This window comes from Silene latifolia, chromosome Y, assembly GCF_048544455.1.
Source record: "Silene latifolia isolate original U9 population chromosome Y, ASM4854445v1, whole genome shotgun sequence".
In the NCBI taxonomy this organism is placed as follows: Eukaryota; Viridiplantae; Streptophyta; class Magnoliopsida; order Caryophyllales; family Caryophyllaceae; genus Silene; species Silene latifolia.
The window spans coordinates 392,085,913-392,111,614 of NC_133538.1; the positions used below are offsets into that span (position 1 = coordinate 392,085,913).

Genomic DNA, 25,702 nt, shown 5'->3' on the forward strand with positions numbered 1-25,702 from the left:
TTATATATTTTTATGGTCGTCTATCATATTATATGAGTTACTTATTATATATTTGCTAATTGGGGGACATTAGTACTTCAATATTATTTTACTCGTAAGTGAGTTAATATAGTCTTTAATTGGATTAACAGGTAATGGCCCGAGGTATATGAATCAATCGAGACCCGAGAACAAGATAATGGACTAGAAGGTAACACGTGAAGAGAAGATGAAATATTTGTTGGACCAAACTAAACACACGTGGGATGATTACAAACCTCAAAAGAACAAAATGGAAAGTAGATTTTATATGAAGACCAGAAGCTACATGAGAAGGGAATTGTCATTTATTTGAAATACTCTGATTTCCCAAACTCTTATCTATTTTTCATAATTCAGCCACGAAAATCTATCCCGAATCTCTCCAGATACCGACTGAAATCAACTATAAATACCAATGTTTTCCGTCAGAATGAGGAGAGGAAGCAATTACCCACATATTTTCCCAGAAATTGAGCGATAAAGTGAGACGGTCTTCTACCTAAACCAGGAGACGAGAGTTAGAAGGAGAAGGTACTCTGGCATAGTCTTAGTAAACGGCGGCGTAAGGGCGGATCTTAGTTCAATTGGAGGTGCAAAATCCGAAGATTGTGCGACGGATTCCGGGCTACAAATAAGTTCTCTTTACTACTCTTTTGCCTAGTTTATGGTTAGAAATTCGTTATATAATTTCTAGTACTTGAACTGATCGCTGTTATCCGTTGGAATCTGGATATTTGGTATTTAAGTTTTCGCTTATTTTAATGTCAAGATTCAATCTTTCTCATAATTTGTTATCTTATTGTGATTTTTGATTGTATCGTATGCTAATTACGTAAGTTAGCCTTAGTTCAACTTACGTAGTACCAGTAGCAACTCATTTGAATTAGTCTCTGTGAACTGGGATTGATTTAAGTTGAGGGTAAAAACTTAGTCTATTAATTTTTTGGTAGTGACGACACTCAGAGACGAGTAGGGTTAATTATTCTTCGCTCGTAATGCGACTAATCCGGTTTTTGGTAAGGTGCGATAGACTTACATTGATTGGTTAGTTAAGAATTGGCTTAGGCTTAGTTCAGGATGATTGTAATCTAAGAGGATATAGGGAATTTTAGTTATCTTAAATTCCGCAGTTAACCTATTAATTGTCTCAAGATTTTACGGTACCAACTGTCAGTAGATTGGACTAGATTTACTAAATTGGAATTATGTTAGGGACTTGTCCTTCACGTGCTTTATACTAGCTTCTTAGTATTTAGTTTTAGTTCAACTAGTTAATAGATCAAAACTACAAACAAACTCCCCCCCCCCCCTAATCGTACATAATGTTAATAGCCGTAAATATGTAAATAAATGGTATATATGTAAGTTAGTGAATAAAAGTACTCAATAGTTAATTAGTTTTTCCAGTCTCTCCGTGGGATCGACCCTACTTATCCTTTACTATGTTTATATTTTTGAGGTTAAGATAGGTTTTATAAATTATTAATTTGTATGGGCAAATGACACGTATCAGTATGTTTGGTTATGGGGTCGTAACGTTGTCTTTTAAGGGGGGTAGGAGATGGTCGCATGTGTGTTTTGGGGTAGTTTTGAGGTCGGTATGGTTGTGTTTCAGTTTGTGTGAACAATAGTTGGTTATAGTTGGGTTTTGTTAGTGTCTTTTGAGTTAAGTAGTTTGGTTTTGCATGTTGTTTTGGGTATGGTATAAACTTCGTCTGGGACGAAGTTCATTTTAAGGAGGGAAGACTGTAATACTACAGTTTTATGGTCTTAGCTTATTCGGTCGAGTAGGCTGTCGAGTATTTTTAAACAGGCTACTGGTTTGGGAACACTAGGCCGAGTTGTAAGATACGTGGCCGAGTAGGTCGTATTGGACCGAGTACCCCAGGTACTCGACCGAGTACCCACTTTGACGGGATTAATTTCCGCGGTTTGATTAAGGTGATTAGAGATTATAAATTTCGTATTACCAGTTAGTAAATCATTTTACAAAAACCTAAACTTTGCTTACCACTTCACTAATCACTCTAATCACTCCGTAGTCTAGTTTGATCGATCGTGAGTCTACATCCCGTCTTTCCATACCGGTTTCGTAGGTATGTCTCTAGTGCCTTGTTAATCAGTTTGTGGTTATCTTTTAGGGTTTGCCCTAATTGATTAGGATGGGGGTAAAGGTTGAGTAGTATGGTTTATGCTATAGTCTTGTTGTCTATTCTTGCTAGGTGACGATTTCGTAGAAGAACAATTCTAGCATCGTTATTGTCGCTTATTTCAGAATTTGCGAATAACGTAGGGTTTGCCCTACTCCGTTGATTGTGTACTTGATCTAAGATTAAATGTGACTGATTGTATAACATGTTTCATTGGATTGAGATTTGTTGAGTTGATATTGTGAATGTATTATTGTTATGGTACCATTTTCGGGAGATGGTTCCAACCCCATGTTCGCCTCTTGTGGCTCCCGTCACAAGGGGGATGTGCATATTAATAATCTGGGTGCGCTCTTTGCGATAAGTGAGGCTTAGGTGTGCAAGGCTGCGGTCCCCCATTAGCGGTGAGGATTACCTGTTCGGATGGGTAACTTGGCAGGGCTACACACTTCGATGTGTAGTCAGTTACTGATTACTAATGGAGTTTCGAAAATGTTACTACAGTTGAATTGAATTGTGTATTGGCTTCTGTTGTGAATTCTTATCTTGGTTATGCAGTTGACTGACCCCGTTATTGTTTTAAAAATTGTGGTGATCCATTCGGGGATGGTGAGCTGTTGATTTAGCAGGTATGGCTGAGGATTAGGTTACGGGTCTTGGATGGGGTCGAGTCATCACGATCGCTTAGCTAGCTTCCGCTGACTTTTTAACTTTAGCTCTTCGGATAGTTTTGGTTGTAAACCGTTTTGGTTAAAATTCAGTTGTATCCTTGTTTTAAATAGTTTTGGTATTTGATAATAAACGTTATTTGATGGTCTATTTGATATACTTTACCTCGGGCAACCGAGATGGTAGCACCTTGGTATGCTAGGGTGGTCTTGGTAAGGCACCTTGGTGTATGGGGGTGTTACAAGAATGGCCTTATGCTTAGCATAAGAGAGATGAACACACGTTAGGGGTTAGTTCATAAATCATGTAATTGCAATGACAAGATAAGCAAACGTAAACAATCGAAATACGAAGCTAAAAGATACAAAATAGAAGGATACTCGATCGAGTATAAGGCTACTCGATCGAGTAACCAAGAATAGAGGAATATTATATTGAATGTCGAGAAAAAGCAACGAGAAACAAAGGACACTCGACAGAGTGTCTGTAGGTCATATATTCGTTTTTTGATACAAGTTATGCAAGATTCGTGACAAATTACTTCCTAATTGTATTAGGCATGATTGTTTAACACGTGTGAGATATGAATGCAACAGAAATAACATGGATCATGTGAATTATAGAATGATTTCATCAAACAAAAACACATAAGCCGGTTAACGATACAAAAATGCAAATTAAAAATTCGTTTTGATTAATGCCCTATTCCGACACGAGGATATGTAAACGAGCGAGGCATATCGATCATTTCAGATGAATTAAGCCTTTTAAACTCGAATCAACCACTACTACAATTTAAGGCTACGAGAACGCCACTTAGAGAACGGTTGGTAGCGGAACTGTTCTATTTTTTTTTTTTTTATGTTAGGCGGGCAAATATGAATTCTAAATAGAACGGTTATTGGGTCGAACCGTTCTTGTAGATAAACAAAGAGAACGGGTTGGTTTGACCAACCGTTTTCATTCAAACAAAAACTTTCATACACACCGCTTCATACTCTGCACCGTTCTTCTTCATATATAAAAGAGAACGGCTCCGTTCCCAACTGTTCTCCTTCATAAATCCCTAATTAATTCAATCAAATGAAAACTTGGCGTTTACACTTCTACGTACTGCACCCTAATTGTTTCCTTAAAACACAGTTGGATTATCACCATCGCACAGTTTTATTTTCAATCAAACTATCAGTTGCCCCTTCTTATCAGTGCTTGCTCGTACTCCAGCCACCGCCTTATTGTCGTTGGTCACTTGTGTTTCATCGCCGTTGATCGTTGTTGCTGGCAAGATCATTTTTCATTATTTTTAATGTTAGCTTTAATACTACAATCTTAGATTATATTATCTGTTTATTTCATTGATCCTTGCTGCTCGTCTTTCGTCATTGTTGTTGATTGTATACTTTAATGTATGCTGATGTTAGGGTTTAGTATTTGGTGATGCTAGGGTTTAGTAGTTACGGGTTTAGTAAGTTGTCACATGTACTGGCTTGGAGATGCTTAGTTATGATAAGAGTGGAAATTTTTTGTTTGATGGATACAGATAATGTGAATAATTGGTTAACTTTTACTTTGCTTTGCTGGATTCAAATTTCTCGAGTTCGATTCTCCGGGCTTCAGATTAAGATGTGCAAAATAAATTTGAATCCAGCAAAGCAAAATAAATTTTAGCCATGTTTATGACCGGAATCATCTGTGTATCGTCTATTAAGACTAGCTACTTTATCAGATTAAGATGTGCTTGATTTTACTTCTATTCTGGTTGTCAATCTCTTTTTGTTGCAGCTTCTCTGTGTTTGTCTATCTTCATGCTCCAAAAGAGATGTTCTATCAGTTTTTAAAACAAGTGCCCATATCCCATATATAGTGTCAAATTAAATATATTTGTAATATTAGTTGCTTTTTTCTATTATATAGACCAATATGGATCATACGTGGATGATGGATGGGAAAAGAGGTGATCCTTAATATGATGCCGGTTTAGCTGAATTTTATGAATTCGTTAGAAAGAATGTGAAAGACAAGTCTAATATGCCATGCCCTTGTGAAATGTGTCTGAATATCAAATATATGAGCTTCTCGGATGTTAAAATCCATTTAGAAAAGAATAAATTTAATTCAAAGTATAAACTTTGGAGGTTTCATGGGGAGTCTAGAGTGGTACAGAGAATGGAGGAAAATATGGGAGAGACTGAGATTGAGGGGGGAAAGCTTCCTATAGAAAAAGGTATCGACTCACTGGAAGATTCGGACTGGGATATGAATTCTTGTGATATGAATTCTATGTCCGCTGACGAGTTTGATGATGATGAATTAGAAAAAATATTACGAGATCGGTTAATTGAAGACGGTCTTAAAGAAGATAACCCTTACCTAGATCAAAATCCCGCTGATATAGATGACATTCTAGGTGAATATGAAGAACCCGAGGTTACTAATTTAGATGACATCACAAGAAGTGTATTAGAGAAGCTAAAAGACGCTGAAATGCCTTTGTATAAGAGTTGTAAGAATTATACAAAATTGTCAGCCGTTGTTAAGCTATATAATTTGAAAGCAACAAATGGGTGGAGTGATAAAAGTTTTACCCACCTCCTCGAATTATTGAAGGACATGCTTCCAGAAGATAATGTTCTTCCTAATCGTACATATGCGGTAAAGAAGATACTTAGAGGGATTGGTATGAAATATGTGAAGATTCATGCATGTCCTAATCATTGTATATTATATCGCAAGGAATATGAGAGTTTCACTCATTGTCCTGTTTGTAATGAATGGCGATATAAAAAGAAGGAGGGGATCCCAGCCAAAGTTTTGTGGTATTTTCCGATAATACCCAGGTTGCGACGACTCTTTGCGAATAAGGAAGATGCAAAGTTGTTGACATGGCATAAATATGCAAAATTTAATGATGGAAAGTTGAGACACCCGACTGATGGTTTAGAGTGGAAACAGATTGATGCCAAGTATCCCGAATTCGGGAAAGAACCCAGAAATCTTCGACTTTCACTCTCTACTGACGGGATTAATCCTTTTGGGAATTTAAGGAGTCAACATAGCACTTGGCCTGTGCTTTTAGCTATTTACAATTTACCTCCATATATGTGCATTAAAAGGAAGTATTTGATGCTATCCTTATTGATTTCTGGTCCCAAAGAACCGGGTAATGATATAGATGTTTACTTGGTGCCCCTTCTTGACGATTTAAGAACACTATGGGATGAAGGAATAGAAGTCTTTGATGCGTACCAAAATAGTTTTTTCAATTTGAAAGCAATGTTATTATGCATTATATCTGATTTTCCTGCATACGGTAATATTTGTGGACATACTGTGCATGGGAAAGAGGCGTGCCCCATGTGTGCAGAAGATGTTGACTCTTCTTATTTGTGGTTTTCTCGAAAGCAAGCTTTCTTAGGATACCGTAATTTTTTTGGAGGAAGATCATTCATATCGCAAGCAACAAAAAGCTTTCAATGGAAAACCTGATCATCGTCCATGTCCTAAGATATTAAGCGGTCATGATGTATATCAAAAGGTGAAAGATATTAAAATTACATATGGGAAGAAGGGTTCTAAATTAGCATCTCATGGATACAAGAAGATGTCTCCTCTTTTTGAGCGACTCCCATATTGGCGGGAACTCTCCATAAGACATTGTTTGGATGTTATGCGTATCGAAAAGAATGTTTGTGACAATATTGTCAACACTCTTTTGAATGCCCTAAATAATTCAAAAGACAACGTGGCAGCTAGGAAGGATATGGTGGATATGAAAATTCGACCCGAGTTGGCCCCGCAAGAGAAGGGAGGATGGACTTATTTGCCTCCTGCAGCCCATACATTTTCAAAAAAGGAGAAAATAGAGTTTTGTGAATGTTTGCATGGTGTTAAAGTGCCAGAGGGATATTCTTCGAATATTAGTAGCCTCGTATCAATGCGAGATCTCAAGCTTATTGGTTTAAAATCTCACGACTGTCATACTTTGATGCAACAATTACTAGTCGTGGCCATTCGTAACATTTTACCTACAAAGGTTCGATATGCCATAATCAAGTTCTGTTTTTTCTTTAATGCCATATGTAACAAAGTTATTGATCCTGGAGAGTTAGAGGCTTTGCAAAATTTAGTTGTCACTTCTCTTTGTCAATTCGAAATGTACTTTCCTCCTTTATTTTTTACAATTATGGTTCATTTGACCGTACACTTGGTAAGAGAGATCAAGTATCTAGGACCTGTTTACTTAAGGTATCAATATTCTTTTGAAATATTGATGAAAGTATATAAGGATTATACCTCTAATAGATATCGTCCTGAAGGGTGCATTGCCGAGTGTGCCATCATCGATGAAGCACTTTCTTATTGTTATACACTCTTATCAAATTCTGAGATACTTGGGATTCCTAAGAATCGACATAGTGAGTGGATGAAGGGCAAAGGTCTTAGGGGTCATGTTCGTCAAGATATGGCATTTGATAAGTGGCATGGAGCATACACATATGTCCTTTATAACGAGGATGAGGTACAACCGTACATTGAGGAACACATGGTTTTCTTGAGGGAGAAACATCGAAATAAAACCGAGATGTGGATCGAAAATGAGCACAACAAGACGTTTTGAGTTTGGTTCAAGGGTCGAGTGATAGAAGACTTGCAAAAATATCCTGATTATATTTCTTCTAGATTAAGATCAGAAGGCTTTGTTTCGGCCCAAATATATATGCATCTTCTTATAGTGGTTATGCCATTAATGGGTGCACCTTTTACACTCGTGAGCAAGATGACAACAGTACGATGCAAAATAGTGGGGTAAGTGCAGAAGCTGAAGCCATGCACTTTTCTAGTTCAAAAGATAAGAATCCAATTTTAAGTAAGATGCATTATTACGGAGTTATTGAAGAGATTTGGGTGTTAGATTACACAGATTTCGATATCCCTGTTTTTGGTGCAAATGGTGTCAAACTAATACCGGTGTCCGTAAGGATGAATTATAATTCACTTTGGTGAATCTTGATAAAAGTGGACATAAGGAAGATCCTTTCATTTTATCCACACAAGCCAAACAAGTGTTTTATGTGACCGATCCAAAAGATAAAAATTGGCCAGTTGTTTTATCCGTAAGGAGTAGGCGGGATGTGGATAGTTTTGATGAAGATGTTGTATATGAGGGTTTTGATCGTAATGTATCAGGTTTAGATGATACGTATACTCTCAATAGTTCGAGTTTATATACGCGTGATGATCACAACGAAGGAATATGGATTAATACTGATACCCCTTCCAGAAAACGCCCTCGTGTTGTTGAAAAATGAGTAAGTCATGGTTTAAGATAATGATTTATGTTTATTATAGTTATGCTTTATAATTTTTTTCTTTTTTTCTTAGGTGAAATGTGAATTATATTAATAATGGTTTAAGTCTTACTTTTAGACTCTCTTTGATTTTCATGAGTACAGCATTAGGATGCTTTAATACCCCATCTTGTCAAGCTGCATTCCTATTCATCCAAACATTGTAAATGAGACTGGCCATATATAGCTGCCATAACAATCTTCTTTTGCAGTAAGGACAGGCATCTCCACCTGAGTATCCACTCAATCAGATCTTTTGTCATTAGCCTATTATGAGCATAGAGCCAGCAAATGAAGTTAAACTTAGGCAAACACAGCCTATTCCACACACAGCCTATTCCACACAAAAATAAACTTACGAAAAAACCTGGCCCAATAGCTGAATATTATAAGGAAGGACGCATCTAACCAAGACTAACCTACCTACATAACTGAGCCACTTTGCCCCCAACCCCTTATTTTAACCTGCTGCCTCAGAAGCTTTTTAAATTTTTTAAGCTACAGAATTTGTAATATATTAATTAACACGTCTTATTTATGTTGATATATTTACAGAATTTGATGAGTGTGTAATTTGTTAATGCAGACCAGGTTGATCGATGGGCTCACAGAGGTGTAAAGGAACTCAGAAGAATAACTCTGATGACTCAGGCAAGAAGAGGAAGAGAAGGTCTAAAGAGAGGGGTCGAACAGTGTTGGCCTTAGTTTCAAAAGTATTTAAGGAGAAGAAACCAATTGAATTAGAGTGGGATAAAGTGCATAGATTGCCTATAGGAACGTACTCTGGGAAGGTTAGTAGCTGGGTTGGCGTTACTACTCGGAGGCATGTTAGTTGCATAGTGGAAACGTGGGACCATGTGGATTATGTCACGAAGCACGAAATTTTGGATAGTATCACGGTCAGTAGAAAAACTATGTTATTGGATAAGAAATATGATACGTTCTTAATTAAATGAAGAAAGGACAATAACAAAACAAGCAATAGAGTAAATAATGTGCAGGAAATAAATGGAAAGCTGTTCAATTTAATAATAATTGATAAGCCTTCATAAACAAAGAAATGCAGTGGTTGGAAAAGAATAACCACCTGGTTTCTATGCATGAAATAGTAAGGATAATCAGAGATTAGGTGAAGAAGATTATATTGTATTCATGATAATCAGTGCTCTAATATAATTTCCTTAAATAGACTAATTGACTAAGTGACCAATCTAATTAGGATAAGCATAAAGAAAATAGAATCAATTCTGGTATTACCCACATGCTCATTGTACTATTTTGATGAGTCAGGCTATACTAACCACATTTCCATGTGCTCCTATAACGGCTTGCAATGGATTTCTTAATTGCTTATCTGATGATTGTGCTTGCTGAGCTGGCCTTGTCACGTGCTCTTCCCCATACCTCCCTTTCTTAGCAATTATGCAAATGGTTTGCTCTAGCTGCTTGAACCATGCATGTAGTGAGATCATAACATCACAGTGGACAGCATTGCTTGCACCAGCATGGATAATGGCAAGGAGTTCCATCCTGATGCATTAGCCTCAATTACAAAAGGTTTGCTATAATCTGGTAATGCCAATACAGGGGCTGTGAACTTCTCATCACAATAAAAACATAAACCCTTTGCGTTTTTCTCCTCCATTTCTGCGTTGAAGGGTCTAAATTTGGGTGGTGTCTTGTGAGGGGGATTGAATGGGGTGTAAGGCTTTTTATATGGAGTTAAGGGTGTTTTCTGTGGTTGGTTGGTTGCGTGTGGCCTTGGAGTAGGGAGTAAATGGGGTTTGGTGGATGAAGAAGGGGGTATATTTTTGGTATTGCCTTTGGGGTTTAGATTCAGGCAGGTTTCTTGTAATTTGGCTAAACCATAGGCATCAGTAATTGTTCTTGGCCTAAACATTCTAACCATCATACCTATCTTCTCATCGAACCCAGTTATAAAGCAAGTCAGGGCATATTCTGACTGTAAATTAAGCTTACTAATCAACACATCAAATTCATCATGGTAAGCTTGTACAGAGGTAGTCTGTTTGAGTTACAGTAATTCAGACATAGGGTCTTCATGCATATTACCAAATCTTTGCTTGATGGTTGTCTCATACTCAAGACAGTGGTGTTACTTCTGTTTTTAACATAGGCTTGGTGCCAAGCCAGAGCCTTTGTTTCAAGATGCATCTATAGTTTGAAGTGCCTGCGTTTGATAAATTACTAGGCTCTGGTGACAAACTTTGTAATTTGTGTAGGGCGCTTTCACCGTTATCACAGACCGTTATGATTGGTGTCTCATAAAGGCTGGGAATTTATAGAGAAAGTGGAAATGCACCTTAGTCCGTAAGTGGCTATACGACGAGACAGGCGCAATACAGAAGACACCACCAACAAAAAAGTATGACTTAATAACACCAGAGGATTGGAATGTGTTTGTGGCATCTCACACTACTCAGGCAGTTAAGGTAATATTCACTTATTAGGTTTATTTAGTTTTTATCAAAAAATATCGTAAGACATTTTCACTATATATAATTATTCTAACTACTTTATGTGTTGTAAAATGTAAGGAAATAAGTGCAAACAACAAGAAGAATGCTTCTATGAATAGGACAAGGTTCGTTGGCTCTCGAGCAGGTTACCGTGAGAATGAAGTTAAAATCGTAAGTACATACACCTAGACATACCTTTATAATTTCTATTTATTTAAATCTGGAGGTTTTACTATACTCTTGACAATCTTTTTTTTTTTTAGTAGAAGCAAGACTTTGCCAAAAATGGAGTAAAATTGGAGCAAGTTGACCGGCATTTAACTTGGCTAAGGGGTCACACGCCTAATAACAGAGACCTGGCCGAATATTATAAGGAAGTGGTTTCGAAAATTGTAAGTTCTTGAAGGAAATCATATTTTTAATATCACATATTTTAGGTTAAAGTTTTAGTCATAAAAACTTAAGGATCTTATGCATGCAAATCAAATACAAGAGTGAAGAAAAAGCGGTTCCTTACAATTGTATTTTCGGCTATATGGGCACAAGTAAGGTCTCCTACCTTCACTTGTTCTTGAGCTATGATGAGTAATAGGATGATCCTCCAAAGACTTCAAGTATAGAAGCCACTCCTCTTGATTGCACCCAAGACTATCCCTTATCTCCACTAAATAATATTTGCTAGATATTTGTTTAGTAGTTTACCTTAAAATTGATTACTAATACTCATATATTACACTAATAATATTAGTAATTTGATTTGAACAATTTGATCATGATTTCTCTAATTTTGGAGAAAGATGAACAAAGTATGAGAGAGTTTGCATGTGTGTTGAATGGTTAAGTGTAAGAATCAAATAAGAGAACAAAATCTCTCTTATTAAAAGAGGAGCACGGTTGGAGTACTCCAACTAAGGGCATCTTATTTTCTCTTTTTGTCTTCACAAGAAATAGATGTGTAAGATGTGTAAGAGTAGGTGTAAGGCTAGTTGTAGGTAGGCATCATCATGCCATTTTATCAAATAAAATAAAACAACCAAAACCCACTAATACTCCCTCCATATTTCGGTCCATCCTCCATAAAATGGACTATCATTTTATTTTGTCAATTATCACACAATATGTCACATGTAGTATGTTATATGTTATTAATTAATTTAATGCATATTTATCACATAAATATCATTTTATAAATTAATTAAATTACATACAATAAATTGACTAGTGATACTTGATCACATAAATAAAATGGGTCATTTAATTATAATTCACAACATCTTGTAATTATAATTAACCATTCATTCTTATCTCTATTGTTTCTCAAACAATAAGTAATTTTAGTAATAAAGTATTTCAATTACTAAAATAAATCTTATTTAATCCCATTACAATAAGATATCAATATTCTCTCTCACAAATTGAATTGTTCAATTTTAAGGAATTGATTGACTTGTATCGTCATACAATTAATCAACTTTACAGATTAGGGCATCATTCTTTAGGTGTGACCTTAAGGGATCAACTGACCACCACCGTCCCTGACGGCGAACGTCAAACTCTAGCAAGCCAATCGTTACCGATTAATGTTGATCAGTTGACTATAAAATGAATCATCCCTTACGTATTCTTAAAATGAGATTTAAACATGTGATCATCATGATCGACAATTATGATCGCATTATTGTCGGGGACACTCCAACAGTTCTTCAATTGTTAAAACAAAAATTATTAATTTCTAGGAATTAACACAACTATATATGTATTTAAATAATATAATATAATGAATGGGTGTAGGAAGAACTAGAAAAAGAGGTGGAGGCAGGTACATTTAAGCCTAAGGGACGAGAAGATATACTAGCTAAGGCAATCGACAAACCTGAACATGGTGGCTATGTGCGAGGGGTTCCTGATGGCATATGCATAACTGAGTATTTTGGGAAGGCTCCTAAAAAGCCGCCGACAGAAGTAGAGCGTCTCAAAGAGATGGTAATTTATTATGTGTACATAGAATAAGACAGTCTCAAAATATTTATTGTTTGAAAATTATTTTACTTTAAGCATAACCAATTTGTTGAATTTTTGTCTTACATGCAGATAAATACTTTGCAAACACAAGTAACAAATATGCAAAGTATGATGGTGCATTTTTGGCAAAGTGGTGAGAAGCCAAGTCAAGAATTATTAGAATGCTTCCTGAAATGAATGTCTATGAGTACTCAAGGATCGAAAGCTTGTCCATCTACGGATGGTTCTCATAGTATCTCAATACAAGAGAGTGAGGAGCAATCCCGTCAAGAGCCACACCGTAAAGAGAGTGAGGAGCAATCCCATACAGAGCCACACCGTAAAGAGATACCACATGAAGAGCCACCTAGCCAAGAGAAGGAGCTATCATCTTTTGATTTATCACTAAGATTTTAACGAAACTTATTAATATATTTGCGTGACTAATGAGTTTGAAGTTCTGATTTTACTAATATTTCAAGGGGTGGAGAGACTGTGAATTATCATTACCTGGAAATCCGAATAAGATGGTGGCATCAGGCTTGATGTATACGGAAAAAAAGGCTGAATTCATAACTGTTCACGGTAGATCACTAGTTAATGGTTATAAGAAAGTCGAAGTTAAGAAAGTACAATCTGGATCGGAAAATGATATGTTGCTTGTGCCTGTTGGGGATGAATTGATAGTATTGATTGATGCGAAGGACTCATATGTTCAGTGGCCTCAGAATCATATTCACAATCCTAGTAAGGTAATTTTGTAGTTTTTTTAAAATTAGAAGTATTATCTTATAATAAGTTAATATAAATGTTAACTATTTTGTGAAAAATTAATAAATATGGAAATCGTAATGAAGAAGAAGAAGAAGAAGAAGAATCGTCAAAGGTCTGCACCACCTCTGGTCCCGACTATTCTAGATGTAGAAGTTAGTAGTGAGTTTAAGCAAAAGTTGAGAATCCCGCTGATGAATTCTTTACTTCTCAAGGCTCGCGTATTGAAGGCGAGCAGATCACTAATTAACGTTTCTATTGATGACCATGTATTACACCTTGATGACTACACTTATCCGATTTCTTACGAGGAGCTTATTCATTGGTGTGACGAAGGCGAGATAGGTACCTCTCACATTGCTATTTTTATGAGGTAAGCTTTCATTAATGACCATTTTCTGTCTATTTTTATCCGTAGGAAGCCAGTCGTTATTGTGTTTGTTAAACGTTTGAGAGTAAGAAAGGAATGGCATGATTTGTCTAAGTACATGTACAACACCAGTCCAATGTGGTTCTCTTGGAGAAGCCAATAATTAACTGTTTTACCAACACCACAGATCTCATAACTAACTGCATTCTCAACCCGACACTGATTCCTTGCCTTCCATACCTAGTAAACCAGTCCAGCTAAAATAAACCCAAAAGCCAAGATAAAGTTCACCTTCTGGCATATCTTCACCCTGATAGAAAATAAAACTATAAATACTGAGACCAACCCAAGAATGTATGTATTCTTCATTTAGTTACTCCTTATGATTTAAAGATACCCTTTATATTCGTTTTATACATGAATTAAGAAGATACCTTATCCAAGTAACAAGAATCAATTTCCTGTAATAGTTAAAGACAATACATACTCAATTCCAGAAATGAGAATATCAATGTATACCTCAGGATGGGATTTAGCATAATCAATGATTCGTGTAAGAAAGACTTGTTTCAGTCGGGAAAATCCATCATTGCCCTTTACATGCTTTTCTGTCTCTTGTATATTCAGAGAAATCAGGAGCTCTTCCTTAATACAGCTAGTTTCCTCATCTAATATGCGGATTTTCTCAACAACAATCACCTCTGGCATTATGTGTTTCAATTGCGACAAATGATGCACTGTCAAACTCCTGCATAAATCAAGTTTTAGACAAATTTACCACTCATTGTAACAAGAGCATTCATTACCTGAAGGTAATGAACAAAACAGTCATATTACCTGTCTGTCAATGACTCTACTAACTCTAGTACACTGGTTTTCCTTAGCCTCGGTCATTCTACATACACTCAGTTTAATCATGACCTTGTTCTGAAAGTTTTTTAGTACACTGGTTTTTATAACCTATTTGAATAATTTTTGTTGAAATTGTTGTAGGTATTTAAGTGATCTAGTGATACTATGAAGTCTACTAGTTTCTACGGATTCTTGTTCCCGGAGACGTTATCTAAATTTGCATCTGTAAGTGAAGATTTACGATCAGATTATATTGCTAGAGCTATGACATGTACGGAGTATGGCAGGGGTCGAAAACTGATATTTACAGCTTATCACGAAAGGTATACGTAAAGCTTCCCATTTTCGAACTTCTATTTATTTATTTATTCCTGGCTATTTACGTGAAATTTTCTCATTGTCCTCTTTATTTAATCAAAGTGATCATTGGATGTTGGCTGCAATTAATCCATCTGAAAGTATTGTGTATTGGTGTGATCCTGCTGGGTATACGGAGCCTCAAAAGTTTATCATAGAAATAATTAATAGGTAAATCATGTATATTACATGTTAGTGCGTGATTTGAATTATGTTTGACATGACAACTTATTTTAGTTAAATCAAATACAGAGCATTCGAGAAAAGAAACTCTACCGATCCACTTGCAGGGCTCAAGGCAAAACCAGTTACTTGGAAAATAATTAAGGTGTATCTTTTATATTGTCAATATTTATTAGGAAAAAATTCAATTTGTGTATGTAGCATTTAGTGAAACTTTCTGATGTGGAGTTAGGTGTTGTCTCTTTTGATGCATTTGAAGGGTAATGGAAGTATATAGTTGTCAGCTGTGTTTAATGTTTTTGGTTTGTTGATGCATGCATCATGATGTAGCTGCGGTCACCTGATAGACTACTTAGACTATAGTTGAATCATGTCAAATTTGATGGATTTTGGTCGTTGGTGCGTGCATCATCTGAATGTGCCGCATATTGATCACTTACGGAATCTATGATTCCTAAATCTCACCCTTATTTTTAGTCTTAGGGTTGCTAGGCTAATTGCCACTATGAGGTACTTCCTGCTTTAGCCTTTATCGCTCGGACTTTGATCGGTTTGTGTAGCTTTTGGTCATTGGTGCATCATGTGAATGTGCAAAGATCGATTCGTTGATGTAGCATTTAGTTTTTGCATTCGTCACTTTTTGCATCGAGGCTTTATTCTGCTTGTTTTTTGTCGGTTTTGCATCAGTTTAGGGAATTTTGGCTTTGTTTTTGGCAAAGACTTTTTTTTGGCCTGATCAAGATTTGCATTCTCGTCGCTTTTATGCAAAGACTTTTTTTTTTGGCCCGATCGATTTTGCATTCTCGTCAGTTTTTGCATCAAGCTTGTTTTTTGTCGGAGTAGATATAACATATGTCCAGACATATTTCATTTTGGCGCAAATTTGGTGAAAATATATTACAACAGGTATATTTTAACCGTTGTAATAAAGTTTTGACAACGGTTGACTTTATTGACCCGTTGTTATTAACATATAACAACGGTTTTGTTTTGAGGACCCGTTGTCAATAGTTTGTCTTAATAAAAAAACTAATTTACAAACACATACAACATACCACACAAACACACACAACACCAGTTCAACCATTGGTATCCTGAGTTTATTATTCTCTCTCCCCCGCTTTCTACATTCTCGTTGCCGGCCGTCGCCTAGTTTCCGACGCCCAGATTCCGTTGCCTTCCCTTATCATCCTGCTCGTTCTCTTTATCATCATCATCAGGTCTGTTCACTTTAATTTTGTGTTTCGTCATTAGGGTTTTAAGACGATCATCTTTTTTCTTTTTCATGCATCTGTTTGTTTTTCGTCTTCTTTGTTATCTTTATCATCCCGCATCATCTACTTCACTCCTCTTATTAGGGTTTAGTATTTTAGAAGCTCAATCTGTTGTTTTAAATTTCCATTCCTCTTTAGGGTTTTAGATAATACTCTGCATGACGTTGTTAAGTTGTTCATTTACTATTTCATTCATCTTTGGGTCTTAGGATTATCATGGGTGAAAAAAGGAAAAGAAGTCAAAAGAATAATAAGCGTGGGGATGATAATAAGCCTCGTGAGAGGGGTGCTACGAAGTGCCCGCAAGCCCTTGCAGCTATAGCCGCTAAAGAGCCGCTTGAAATAACATGGAGCTCGAAGGGTTTCCCTACTGGTCCAAATGCGGGTTTTTTATCCAGTTGGATTGGATGTTGCACAAGACATTTTGTGCCTATCCATTTAGATGAAATTAGAAATTTGAATCCAAAATTGAGGAAGTTATACTTGGCTCGTGTAAAGGAAGCCTTTGATATTGCCGATGAATGCCATGATAAGTATTTAATGCATAAGGCAGGGGATGCCCTAAGGCAGTGGAAGTGTGACGTTGCTAGGGATTGGTTTTATGTGGACAAGGCAACGGGGGAGATGCGTAAGAACCCACCGGGGGACAATAAGTGTCCCACCATCAGTCAAGAACAATGGGATCTTTTCAAAGAGATGATAACTAGTGAGAAGTTTCAGGTTAAATATCCTCGCCTTTTAACGATTTACCTATCATTTTTTTAATTAATGAGTTCTTTATATAATTTTTTATTATCTCATCTACTTGCGCTTTTATATAATTATTTGAAGGCCGTTAGCAGAAGAAATCTTGCTAACATTTTATGCAAGAAGGGGAAATGGTATGGTTCTCGAGGCGGTTACAGAAAGATAGAAGAGAACCTCGTAAGTAGCATGCATTCCCCTGTGAGACTTGACTTTTTTAGTCATACTTGGACTTGATACACATTTACATGTATAACTGTTACCATGTTAATGTGTAGGTGGCAAAGGGAGTGACCAACTTGGATCGGCATGTAACATATAAAGAAGGGCACACACCTAAAGGATTCCGGTCGCGTGACAAATATGATGAGGAAGTGTTGGCCAACATAGTAAGCATTATTTTATCAAGACGAGTTCATTACTAACTTTATTATTTTAGTCACAAATATAATTTGAAGTTTATTTAATATATTATAGGACAACGTATTGAAGGAGGTAGAAGAAGGGAAATTCACTCCCAATGGTCGTGATAACGTTCTTGCTAGAGCGATTGGCCGACCCGAACATCCAGGTCGATTGAGGGGCGTTCCGTTATAGGTTGGAGTAACGAAATATTATGGGACAACTGCCCCGAAAAAGAAGAAAAGGAAAACTAAGCCTGAGAAGGCTGAGATGGTACCATTTATTCGATTATTTTCATTTAAGTTCAATTCACAAGTTATTGTTGGGATAAAAATTGCTGAAACATTACATTCTTGGCACGCAGCTTCAGTTAATGGCATCCGTACTACTAAAGTTGAATGCTGGAGGCAAGCTTTCCGAAGAAAAAGTGAAGATGATGGAGGATGTCATTTATAAAGGGGGTAATAAGGTACAACAGATTGGTCAAGAGGCCGAGAACACTACTACCTGGGCAATACATGAGAAGGAAGTATCGGTCAATGAGATTCAGAAAGATCAGGTACCTAATGCTTCTGAAGTTGTAACAACTAAAGCCGATCAGGTACCTAATACTTCCTTATTTTTTTTTTTTTTTTTTTTTTGGGTAAGATCAGGGAGTGTGTTCCCTGCCAGCTCTAATGCTATAACTTCTGACATCGTGCCATTGGTTAATTTTATTAGGTAAATAATGGGTCTGAAAAGGAGATGCAACTTGAGAAGACGGTGATGGAAAACGAGATACATCCCCTTCAAGTCAGTTCACTGTTTTCAGTAAGGTATGCATGAAGTGTTTAATTAGTTAAATTTATATGAATTCTATTAAATTTTGAGATATAATAATGTATGTGTATTCTTCAAGCCGTAAACAAGAGGCCAGTTAATCTTGTTGAACTTAAATTCGATAAACCATATGTGCGTGTTGGCCGGGCTCTCGTAGAAGTGCCCACCAAATCAGCAGCGGAAACTGTAGTGGTTGTTCATGGCGAAAAACTTTTGCCGAATCATAGAAAAGTGGAGATAACTGAAGTCTTTCCAGGCCATGAAAACATTCAACTGCATGTCCCAGTTCGTGACGACATCCAATGGCCTGAATCTCACATCTTCTTGGCTCGTTCGTCTCCGCCTCAGCCGAAAGCAGTTGGGGTTAGAAGAAATACCTTTATATATATGTTAAATTTTTAATTGTTGAATGTTTTTATATGTTAAATCTATTTGTTTTTTTTTTTTGTAGGGAACAAAAAAGCCGGCTTTGGCGGATAAGCCTAAGTCCACAGACATGCCAACTACCTCGTCGAGACAATAACTTGATGAGGTATTTAATTAACTTCTCCATTTTTATGAAAACCTCCCTTTAATTTTTTTTGTTTCTGTATTTCTAAAAAGCATGGAAATTTTTTGTAGGGAACAAAAAAAGCCAGCTAAGGCGGATAAGCCTAAGTCCCCGGACATGCCAACTACCTCGTCCAGACAACAACTTGATGAGGTATTTAATTAACTTCTCCATTTTTTTTAAAAACCTCCCTTTATTTATATTTTGTCTGTATTTCTAAAAAGCATGGAAATTTTGTGTAGGGGACAAAAAAGACGGATAAACCTAAGTCCCCAGTCATACCTACTACTACTACCTCATCATTGAAAGAGCAGGTTGATGAGGTATTTAGTTAAGTACGCTTTTATTTTTATTACTCCAACTCGCTAGCTAGGATATGTTACCTTTGGATTTTTTATTATTTTAATTATCTACATGTGTAGGCTGGTGGTAGTAGCACAAAATCAAAGAATCATTATTTCCCCGAACTGAAAGATGTTAGGAGTTTAAACTCCATAAAATATTCTGGGAAGAATTACATGCAAAAAGTAAGAACGGTGACGATGAGGAAACTCCATGAGGAGGCTTGCGATCGCATAGGCAACGAGCAATTGATAATTATTCCGCTCGAGGAGTATATTCTAGGGGTTGAGCGCGAAGCACTTATGTCATGGGATATGCTAGCCATTTGGGCTGGCCTAGACGAGATTGATGTCCAACACCTATTTGTTTGGATGAAGTAAGTTTCTTAATAAATAATTTCATATTCTAATATTCTGACTACTAGATAGTGTTTTAAATACCGGAATTAATATCGTAATAATGTAGGATATTGAAATTGAGAGTGATCCCCGAGAAGAAGATTCCATCTGATCAATACGGATTCCTGTGCCCCTATACTTTATCTATGTTTATCCCGATTTTTTCGTTCGAAGATCGGGTAGATTATATTGTTGAGCAATTGGCGACAAACAAGAAGCTGGTTTTTGCCCCTTATAATGAAAAGGGTAATAAACAAATTAATATTACGTTTCCCCCTACAATTGCATTTTCATAACCAATATATGTACTTGTAAATAATAATGATGTGTCTCTTGATGTAGGACTCATTGGGTGCTAGCAGCCATCATGCCGACGAAGAAGAAAGTATTTTAGTTGGACAATATACATAATCCACCAAGCGAGACTTTTAAGCGCTTGATTATTAAGTTTATAATACTGATTTATTTATAATAACATTTTCAATTTTTATTTATAGTAAAAACCTTATTTTTGCCCCTAAAAAAATGAGTTTCTGCCTCCTTTTTTTTTTTTAAAAAAAAGGGCCTTTGAGAAGAAAAGAGCTAACGAGCAGGATCAACCCACGAAAGATTCTGATGATGGCCCTACTTTTATTACGATAACAGGGGTACGTGCTCAAATACAATACCTTAAGTGCAAAAATCTTTGTTTAATACTAATACAATACCTAAAGTTCGAGATTCTGATGTGAGCGTTCTCTCGTCTGTTTATTTTTATGTAATAATAGGTCCCTCGCCAGCCGGATAGCATAAAATGTGGATACTACGTTTGTCGGTTCATGTTGGAGATTATTACGCGATGATATATCCTTATTCCAGAAAAGGTTAGTAATTTAATAATGTGTTTATTAATTTTTTAAAATTAGAGCTGATGTTGTCTTGCTTGCTGCTATACCATGATGTTGCTATGCAGTATTTGATGTTGTTACAATAATGTCTTGTCTTTGTTTTTTCCGCAGTATGTAATCAACCCGTCACAAGAGCTTCAGCAGTACAAATGTTTACATATAGACGAGGTAAGGGATATGTTGGGCAAATACGTCTTAGAACATAACAATGCTGAAGGCTAAATGCATGATACTCAGAGCTTAGATCAGCTTATTACACTACAAGAAAAAATGAAACAGACGACCGAAATTTGGCGACTGAAAGAAGTAGTCGCCAAATTGGCGACTGATTTTCAAATTGGCGACTGAAATCAGTCGCCAGAATCTGGCGACTGACTTTTTTAAAAAAGGAATCAAACGTGGCGACCGAATTTTTAAATTTGGCGACTGATTTATGGGTAGTCGCCAATTTGGCGACTGAAATTCAGTCGCCGAAATGAATTTCAGTTGCCAAATTTTTTTATACAAACCAGCGCTCCTCTCTCCTATTTTACTCTTTACGAAACAAAAAAAATAAAAAGGACGAGCGATTGAAACAGCGGCGACGACACCAACGAACAACACCACACAACCACCCTTCCACCGCCATTTCCACCGCCATATCCACCCTCTTTAATTAGGTTAGTTTTTTTTGTTTAATTTCAGTTTATATAGTTTAATTTGTTAGATTAATTTGTAGTTAGTTTGATTAATTTGTGGTTAGTTTGTTAGATTTATTTGTAGTTAGTATGTTAGATTAATTTGTAGTTAGATTTAGTTTAATTTATGTTTGAATTAAAATGGAATGATTATGAGGTTTGTCTTTAGGTTCAGGGTTATGGGGGGGCGGCGGGGGGGGGGGGGGGGAGGGGTTCGGCCGTGGGTGGGGTTGGTCGGGGGTGGGCTGTGGTGGGTCGTGGGTGGGTGGGTCATGGGGTGGCCTTGGGTGAGTCGTGGGTGGTGTATGGTGTTGGGTAGCTAAGTGAAACTGTCTCATTATCATTAGTATTAAGCTAAGTGGAACCGTCTTAATTAATAATAATATTATTATTATTACTAAGTTAAGTGAACTCGTCATATTATTATTAATATTAAGCTAAGTGAAACCGTCTTTTGCATTAATGGAATTAGCTAAGTGGAACCGTCTTTTGGATTAAGAGAAATTAGCTATTAGCTAAGTGGAACCTTCTTTAGGACTTGATTTTGATAAATTTAGTTTGATAATTCATGTTATTGATGAATTGAGGTTGAATAACCTTGTTTTTTTTGTTTTTCTTTTCTCTTTTCAAGGTTGTCATCATGCTATTTGCTAGGCACCACCGTCTGCGTAGAGTTGCTGTTGCTTCTTGTTTTCTTTTCATTTTTGCTTTTACTTGATAAGGTAACCTTCTCTTACCAGTTAGTTACCTTTTAAATTTACTAATTTTAGTTCAAATTATGTTACGGACTTTAGGATATAAACCTTTATTATGTGGTTGAATTGTGCTCTTGATTGACTTAATTAATTTAGTACTTGATTGTGTTGTTGTTTGATTTGATGTTGACTTAGTACCCGTTCAAGAATTACTCATTAGGAGTAATTCTTGAATAGTCCCCATTTTGGGACTGTCTTTGTACGTTTAAAGTCATTTAGGTAGTAAACACGTACTTGTGATTTATTAATGAGGAATGAGTTTGGTGGCGATCCCTTTAATGTTCTCCGAATACATGTATATGTGGAGTAATTAGTTATTCTACATAGATGTGTATTTGGAGAATGAAGGGAATTGTCTTGCCAATTTTTTCCTCATTAATAAATTACAAGTGTGTTTGCTAGTGACTTGAAACGTACATTGACGGGTTTAGGTTGGAGTGATAAGGACCCTATTCGAAGATGGATTACTTATTGACAATATTTATATATTGTTTTCATATGTTTATTGTATAATGTGGTGTATAATGTTTAAATTTTGTATGTAATATTATTGTTATTTTTTAAAAATGTTTAAATTATTGTGGGGTCTTCTTTAGATTAAAATGAAGAGATTGGAACTTTCATGGATGTATGAAGGAAGATTAGACCATTCCAATAAGAAAAGACGTCCTACCGCTAGATTTATAAAGGGTGTTAGCGAGTTTATTGAATTTGCTAAACAACAAGATGAATATGACTTGGTAGACAAAAAACTTAGGTGTCCTTGTGCCAAATGCAAAAACCTGAAATATCAGCTTGACATTGTAGTAGAAGAACATCTCATTATAAACGGGTTTAAGCCAAATTATTACAATTGGATTTCACATGGAGAAACATATTCTCTAATTCATGAACAAGCTCACACCCAACAAATACAAAATGATGAGAACCCATATAGAGAGATGGTTGTTGATGCTATGGATTCCACTATTTTTAATAGTGATGACCATACAACCATTTCTGAAGAACAACCGCCACACCCACAAGCAAAAGCCTTTCTTGACAAGTTAAAAGCCTCAGAAAAACCCTTGTATGAAGGAAGCAGAATGACATTGTTACAAGCCGCTTCTAGGCTAGTTACCTTGAAATGTGAGTTTAATATGCCATTTGTTGCTGTTGATGGCATTGCCTCGTTCCTTGAGGAATCTTTCCCCGATGATAATATCATGACTCGAAGTTTCTATACTACCAAAAAAGTAGTTAAAGGTCTTCAGTTACCGCATGAAAAGATTGATGCATGTCCTGAAGGATGTATGCTATTTTGGAAAGATGATGCTTTGCTTGAAAAATGTAAAGATTGTGGGGCGGATAGATATGAGACAAGTGAAGGAGATACAGTTTTGGTGTTGAAAAAAGGCAACGGTAGTAAGAGGGCCAAAAAGAGTAAGAAACCAATAGCATGTAACCAATTTTTTTACTTTCCTCTCGCACCAAGATTTCAAAGAATCTATGACACCAAAAACATTGCTGAACAAATGAGATGGCACAAAGAAAACGCACGTGCTCCGGGGAAGATGAGTCATCCTACTGATGGGGAAGAATGGAAATGATTTGATCAGATGTATCCTGATTTTGCCAAGGAACCCTGCAATGTATGACTTGGCTTGTGTACGGATGGATTTGATCCTTTCGGTAATTTTGGGAGGAAGTATTCTTGTTGGCCCGTTATGGTCACACCATACAATTTACCACCTTGGTTATGTATGAAAAGACCATTTATCTTCTTGTCACTTATTGTTCCCGGACCAAAAAGCCCGAAACGTAATTTGGATGTTTATTTACAACCATTGGTGGAGGAGTTGAAATATTTGTGGGAAGTTGGGGTGGAAACTTATGATGTGTCTAAAAAACAAAATTTTCAACTTAAAGCTTCCCTTTTGTGGACAATAAATGATTTTCCCGCCTATGGTATGCTAACTGGGTGGTCTACACAAGGACAAAAAGTATGTCCTTGTTGCATGGAGGAAAGTAAAGCACTTTGGCTTCCCAATAGCAAGAAAATAAGCTGGTTTGAATGTCATAGATGCTTCTTACGAGAGGGAAATCTACATAGGAGGAACAAGAAAGCTTTCACAAAAGGTAAAGAGGTGCTTGATGCCCCTCCGAAACGAGTGCCTGGGGATGAGATATGGAAGACGGTATGTGATTTACCATCCCCTATTGATGGTACCGAGGAAGAATTTAAAGAATTGAAAAAGCAGAAAAACGGTTGGTTAAAAGAAGCATTCTTTGGGACCTTCCTTATTGGAAGACAATGTTGATAAGACATAATTTAGATGTAATGCATATACAAAAGAATTTCTTTGAGCAACTAATTTACATGATCATTGATGTAGAAGGTGAAAAATGAGATAGCATTGCTTCTAGAAAAGATTTGCAGAAATTTTGTCATCGTCCCAAACTACACATTCGCGGCGACGGGTCTAAGCCAACATCCATTTTCACTCTCGATAAAGCTAAGAGAAAGGTATTGTGTGAGTGGTTACAAAATTTGAAGTTTCCTGATGGGTATGCATCAGATTTTAGTCGATGTGTTGATCTTAAGAAGCTGAAGTTGCAAGGCTTGAAAAGTCATGATTGTCATGTATTCATGGAGCGATTATTACCCGTTGCTTTGAAACTCCTCGTGCCGACAAACGTTTGGAATGCAGTTGTTGAGATTAGTCAATTCTTCCGAGATTTATGTGCCTCTTCAATATGTGTTGATGACATGATTCGTCTGGAAGAGCAAATACCACAGATATTGTGTAAGCTTGAAATGATCTTTCCTCCTGCATTTTTTTAACTCCATGGAGCATCTACCGGTTCATTTGCCATATGAAGCCAAAGTTGGGGGACTCGTCCAATATAGGTGGATGTATCCATTTGAAAGGTAATTAAGATAATCTAGCTACTTTTAAATTAAAATTAATAATAATAACTAATCTATTTATTATATGTTAACTTTATTATTAATAAAACTCATCATTAACTTTTATAGGTTTCATAATCATTTGAAGAAAAAAATTGGTAATAAAGCTAGGGTGGAAGGTTCTATATGCAATGCTTATTTAACGGAAGAGATTGCAAACTTTTGTTCTCTTTACTTTGAAAAAAATATAGAAACCAAAGCAAAAAACTTGAATGTTGAGAAACCGGATGAAATTGACGGAAGTTTACCCGAATTTTTTCAAACTCAAGATGATGAAGGGTGTTCATCAAAGGGGCAAACAAGATATTTGGATGATAAGGAGTATAATCGTGCCCACCTTTACGTGCTATCTAATTGTGACCTCTTGGAGTCATACGAAACACAGTTTGTTAATGATTTCATTTAGAGGAATCCTAATATAAGTAAGGATGATGTTTGGGACAAACATGAGGACCAATTTTCATCATGGTTTCAGAAACATGTAATTGAGTTGAATATTCAAGATGATTTGATAAGAAGTTTGGCTTTTGGTCCTTCAAAAATGGTAAGAACGTGGAATCGATACTCGGTTAATGGGTTTAATTTTCAAACATTCAACCACGGTAAATGTAAGGCTAGGTGCAATTGGGGGGTTACTATTTCTTCTCTTGATGACAACGAATACTATGGTATAGTTGAAGATATCTTTGAAATTAGTTATAA

At 36.3% G+C, this 25,702-nt stretch overlaps 1 long non-coding RNA gene across 1 annotated transcript in view; it reads left to right on the plus strand.

Moving 5' to 3' along the window:
- Positions 1-1,331: 1,331 nt before the first annotated feature.
- LOC141630050 (uncharacterized) overlaps positions 1,332-25,702 on the plus strand; it is a 158,178-nt gene continuing 133,807 nt past the window's right edge. The window contains exon 1 of the long non-coding RNA XR_012537416.1: positions 1,332-1,480. This is a non-coding gene — a long non-coding RNA (uncharacterized LOC141630050). The remainder of the gene's footprint in view (positions 1,481-25,702) is intronic.